A 6,372-nucleotide genomic window follows, 5' to 3' on the forward strand; every position below is an offset into this window, starting at 1 on the left:
CGAAGCACAAGTCTCATTTTCTTTCCCCCTCCTCTACCTTCCTTTATGTATGTACGCATGCAACGCAACCACACATGCTCTGTCTTGCAGGCAAACATGCATCCAGACCGACTTTCTTCTGTCACATTCACAAACACGCATGCTCGCACATAACGAGCAGCAGATGACTGCTCAAACCTTCGACCAGTTTGAGCCCTCATCACCACAATCTCATTACTGACTCTTTCAGCAAGAATCCAGTGGGTGTTTTCACTGTGTCTGTGCTAGAAGATGGAAATTAGAGAGACCCAGTAGCCCACTGCTCACCATTCAAGACTCCTCACATCTGTGGCTGGTTATTGCCAGAAACTTCATATCTTCATGCAGCTGGTAATGGAGGGAGGAAGTTCAGTGGGAGATGGAGATGATATGGAGAGTGAAGAGGTTGATACTGAGAGCATAGATGAAGAGCAATGGGAGTAAATTGGATGGACTGTAGCAGGGAGGTACAATGCAGACCAGTGTGCTGAGGGCTGAGCTGTCTGAGTGCATATTTGTGGAGTGTGCCGAGTATTAATAGACTTCCTGCAGATTTGTTTGGAAGTTTTTGTGTGCATTGTGTGAGTCACATGTTGTATACTGTTATTTATCTGTATGTGTGTGTATGTGTGTCTATGTGCGTGTCCATATGCGTTTTCATCTGCAGCAAATTAGTTGGACCTCAGTGTGACCTCTAACTGTCCCAGCCTCAATTCCAGATTTCAGCAATGTGACCTTATGTACAAGAGATGGAGTGGGATGGAAAATTGAAAGAAGGGATGACGGGGACAGGGGGACGGACAGTGTGACAGTTTGAGTGAGACGGCGAGAGATACGAAAAGTGGAAAGGGACTCAAATTGAGGAAATGCAGAGCATTTGTGGCTCAGGTATTTTAACATAATGAGAAACGAAAGACATATAGGGGTTTTGTGTGTGTGCGTGTGTGTGTGTGTGTGTGTGTGTGTGTGTGTGTGTGTGTGTGTGTGTGTGTGTGTGTGTGTGTGTGTGTGTGTCAGGGTTAGTGATGACAGTGGTGGGCCTAGATGCTGTAAACACAGATACCCTGTTAAGAGATCCTCCTTTAAACAAACACATACATCCTGTTGTCAGTGCATGCGACTGTAGTCACTGCTTGTAATTGAGATCTGCTGACAGTAACACAAATAAACTACGCACACGCACGATCTGTCCACACAAACAGTAAAAAAAAAGCCTTCTTGGATGAAATGTGTGTAAAACAGGACTTTTTTTTCATTCGGCTCTGTGGTCTGCTGTCAAGTCACATTTCCGTTTGATTTTTTAGATTGCGTTGGTGAGCAAAAGCTGGAGAGTGGGCAGCAGACAGAAGTGCAAAACTGGAGTTTTAACACATCAGTTCATTATCATGCACATTAGCAGACTGAGTCACCAACACATCCCCCAAAATAGCTATAAAGAGGATCAGAGGACGATAACAGATATACAGTAAAGCACTCAATATGCCATTGATTTTTCTTCACTCTAACGGATAACAACTGCTTTTGTCATTGTCACTGACATACTGCAATGTACACTATCGATCACAGAAAGTGAACCACAAAGTTTTACGGATGACTCATGAAACGCTGAATCATTCAGATTTAACAATGTTGTCATGTCTGCACATGTCTTGGAAATTGTCTGAATTTTTTATTTTATTTTACTTTCCAAAGGAGCCCTTTGTGAGTAGAACTTAGACATAGGCTGTCTGCTGCCATTTCTTACGAGACAGAAACTTTTCAAACTCACAAACTTCTGTTGAGATATCTTACATTTTTAAGCTGTCATAGGTAACTTTTTTACATATTTACTGGCATTTTTGTTATAATTGCACAGCACTAAATGAGACAGATAATCTGTGAAAAAATATCCTGCTCCCCTGCCTACTCTGTTGTCTTGCAGCATTTTCACTGGCCTTGCAGCACATGTGCAAAAACAATCAGAGCTAAAACGGGGAGTCTCTAATACTGCTGTCAATCATGTCAATCACTGCTTTTTACTGCAGTCAAACTGTCAAATTAGGCAATGCTGATCAAATATGAATCAAAATTCTGTAAATGTATTTCCTGTTTCTCACCTCAGATGGTTTTAGGAACATATTTATGCAGCTGTAAATCAGCAAGGAAGAACAGGTTATCCACTAATTGGAAGATCAGTGGTTCAAACACCAGCTCCACCAGTCCCCATGTCAAAGTATCCTTGACAAGACACATAAATCACTCCCAGGGGTTGCGCTATATGTGTGTGAATGCATGTGAATGTTGAAGCTGAGTAGCAGGTAGCACCTTGTATTGTAGCCACGGACACCAGTGTGTGAATGTGTGTGTGAGTTGGTCCCATGTATCATGAGAGTCAGAAGGTGCTATTCAGGTGTATGATGCAAGAAATAGACAATGCAGTAACAAAATCTTGATTCATATTTTATCAGCAGTGCCTAGTTTGGCAGTTTTATCACACACAGACAGTGACTGACATGACTGACTGCTGTGTTAGAGACTCCTCGGCTCTGATGGGTTGTTTTCCGTGTGCTGCAGAAATTAAAGGGAATACCATTAGGAGCAGTAGGGAGGGGAGGAGGTACATGATTTTTTTCTCAGACTATCCATCTCTGTACTACTTTTTCAGAATATAGCAACAGTTTTAGCCAATATATGACACCAAGTTATTTTCATAAAAGTTACCAAATGTAGCTGTAAGACACACTAACCATGTCCACTCAACAGAACATGTCCAGCTCACAGTGCACAGTTCTCATTCAGCCTTTTGTCTGTCTCTCCTCCTTTGTTTATGGGTGGTGATGTGAACATTTGAGGCAGAACCTCTGAACAATTCATCAACAAAATGGCTGCTGAGTTTGTATATCCACACAAGCAATAACTGTTTAAATGACACATCCTTTAGCATGGTATACATGAAGCATGTCGCACAAACACATCAACATCCCACACGCACTCTATTGTGCCCTTTGACAGTTGATGTCAGTCACTCAAAGTACCCAACACTGAAACAAACTGGGAAACACACAAATAGGTCATATTTACATACACATGCTATATTGTAAAGAAAGAACTATTTTGTACTATTGTCCTGCTTCAGATACAGATGTTTATTTTTGAAACCATCTTTCTGTATACAGTGGTTTATAGCAGTACCTGCACGTCCATTTGGGACCTGTTAATTAGAGCTTTAAATTTGACTCTGTTGTCTCTAAACAAGAGAATTGTATTCCATAGGAACCAGTGTAACTACAGAAGATATTTAGAAAAAGGAAGTGTTGAAACATTTCAGTTTCAAACAAAGAGATTATCCACAACCTGCTATTTGGCTTCAGGTGAAACACTGCAAAATTCCAAGCATCAATCACTACAAAGAAATAACTACTACTAACTACTAACAGCCAAGATAAGAAACCAAACACAGCCTGAGGACAAGGGGAAAGGGGAGAGCAGGTCTTAAAATAGTTCCTAAACCTGTGTTTCCTCATTTCTTACACATCTGCTAACAGTCAGCTTGTCTTGTCTGCTGCTTACTGCTAATTTACCCCCACATGACTCATGTAGAACTGGAGACGCACATGGGAGGGAGGGTGGTCGGTAAAATTAAAGAACAGAGGAGGAAAAAAGCTGCTCTGGGGCAGCAGGTACATTTCACCCCACATGTGGCTGTGTCAGACCTCATATGTGTAATTAACATGTTGATGGTGAACATGGCGTGAGGCAAGCGGGACAGTGTGTGCAGCCTGGGTCTTCAGAGCCCACCTGAGTGATTCGCCAGACACGCACACAGGTAACTTGAAGCATGAAAATGCACAAACATGTTCTGTGGGGTCTTGATGAACCAGCTGCAAAAGTTTTACCAGTCCACCCACTTGTAGTGGAGGGCCAACACAGCAAAGATGCCAGTGACACAACACTCATCAAAGTGTATACAACCACAACGAGCTGACCCTTTTTAACCCCATCCCAACCGCCCACCTCTCTGTTGATCTTTTCTGACTTATATTGTCAGTTTGTGTGCATATTGTTGTGGAATGTAGAAAAAACTTAACCAATCAAAAATCAACTGAAGGTCACATTATTGTAACCCTAGCCTGTTCAGGACCCAATTATGTTCCAAACACAAAAACGGATTTCTTCTCTAAATGCAATCATAAATCACTAGCAAAAAAAACCCCAACTTTTATTTATTTATTTATTTTTTTGTCCATTGCAATGGAGAGAGAATCTCCTGAAAATAATACGTGGAAAACCTCCAGAGATTAATATTCTGTGAACATAATCAAAAAGAGACATTAAAAGCTTGCTGTATCACTAGAAAATCAAATCTGAACAGTGTTTCCCTATTTGAATAGTATTTCCAGTGATTTATTTTCCAGTGACATTCAGATCCATTCCAATGGACGATTTTTTAAAACATCCTTAATTAAAGCTATAAATCTTTTACATTATTTTTTGACATGTAGGCCTAAAGTAATATAACATCTGATGTTTGATTTAAAAGCTGTTTTAACACAAAATATGTACTTTGGCGCCACTGTAGTCCACTTTAGATGAGGTGGAACACCTTGACTGGCTTATAGACATCCCATCAAAGAAGTCTGCGCATTTGGGTGGAGTCATGGTTGTATTAAGAGGCTAGATACAGCCATGGAGGCATGGCATTGTTCATTCCTATGAAAGCTGCTCATTAGCACATAAACCAAAAATAGCTTTTTATCTGGGTGTAAAATATCAGACCCAAAAGGCATGTGCACTGGAGACTTACAGCAGCTGAGCGTAGCCAAGCATATCTGCGTGGGTAACTGCGTGGAGCGACGGACTTTGGGTTTAGTGCTTCTCTAGCTTGAATGACAGTCTAAAAATTTTAATCCTGCAGCTCGTTTCGTGGGGTTTTGACGCTCACAAAAGATGATCTCCTTCCCAATTTAAGTCTATGGGAAAATATCTTTCTGGGCCTGTGACCAATCCAGACAGTGTAGTACCACTTTTGGCCACTATCTAAAATTTGCATCAGAACCTGGTGTACTTCCTCGAGGCTTGCTTAGGACTGCCTCTTTTAATAGAAACAGGGTTACAACATTGTAACCTTTGTTCTATTTCACAGGCTCTGCCTCCTACTGGACTGTCTTGGTACAGTGGATGGAGCCTGATGAATGAACATCCTGTCCTGAGATAACATAGACTCAGCCACACTGATTCTAACTGTCTAAAAGATAGTTGCCGCAGCCTGCCTGCTTTTTTTTATAACCTATGTCACCGCAGGGGACATGTAGGAGTTCCCAGTCAACCTAGGTGGTATGCAACCAAACTGGATGCCACAGCCTAATCCTGCATGCTGCACACAACCTTTCCAAAGTCATCAATGAGCACAAAAACATGTAAGTGTGTCATGCCCACAGGGGAGTCACATGCAACATAACTGACACACGCCCAACATAACTGACAAACGCCCATAATTCCTGTGTCATTCCAGTTAGCACAGACACTGACAAGGAGCCCAACATGTCCCAGTATGCAAATTTTGGCAGCGCTCTGCAGGCCTTGCAGGATGGTGGCACCTCTCTCTGCATGGTCTTCCTTGAGGCAATGATGAGGTTTCCAAAGTGGACATCCCTGAAGAGAAATAAGGATGATGGACAGTGTCCTGGTACTCCACACATATTTTGGCAGGCATGTCCTGCAATCATTTTGTTTTTGTAAAAAGACATACTGAATTATGCCTTTACTAATCAATCAAGCTTTATTTGTGTGGGAATTTGTAGTAGCACCTGACCAGCAAAGTGCTTTACAGATGATTGACAAGCTCATATTTATGGTAATAAATAAATTCTAATACATTATAAACCTGTAATAAGCCAACGAGAGCAACATTTGAGGTGCCAGGCTGTCAAAAATCCCTTTGGCTCGTGTATATCCTACTACAGTGCAACACCATCTTTTGAGCCAACAATTTAATTTGTTACATTATTGTGGTAAAATATCTCAAAATATACTAGTTGGACTGTGATAAAGGTGGGACATTCATTACCCCCAGAGGATGAATCTTTAATGATCCTTTGACTTTTCATCCAGCACCACCATCGCTCTAAATTTCAGTTTATTCTAAATGAAGGTTTTATGAGGAACTCAAACAGGCAAATCCTTAGACAAGTCCAAAGCCAAGACTAACCCAAGTCCCAAACTTTAAAGTTTGGAGTCCCATACTAAGTCCTAATGCACCCTTTACTCAGTGTGATGCCATCCTAACGGAGGAATAATGATAGCTTAGCATTACCTATGTTAATATTAGCCTCAACTTGTCATACATTGGGCAGTTTCAAATGTTGAACCAAGTTG

This window comes from Plectropomus leopardus, chromosome 11 (assembly GCF_008729295.1).
Source record: "Plectropomus leopardus isolate mb chromosome 11, YSFRI_Pleo_2.0, whole genome shotgun sequence".
In the NCBI taxonomy this organism is placed as follows: Eukaryota; Metazoa; Chordata; class Actinopteri; order Perciformes; family Serranidae; genus Plectropomus; species Plectropomus leopardus.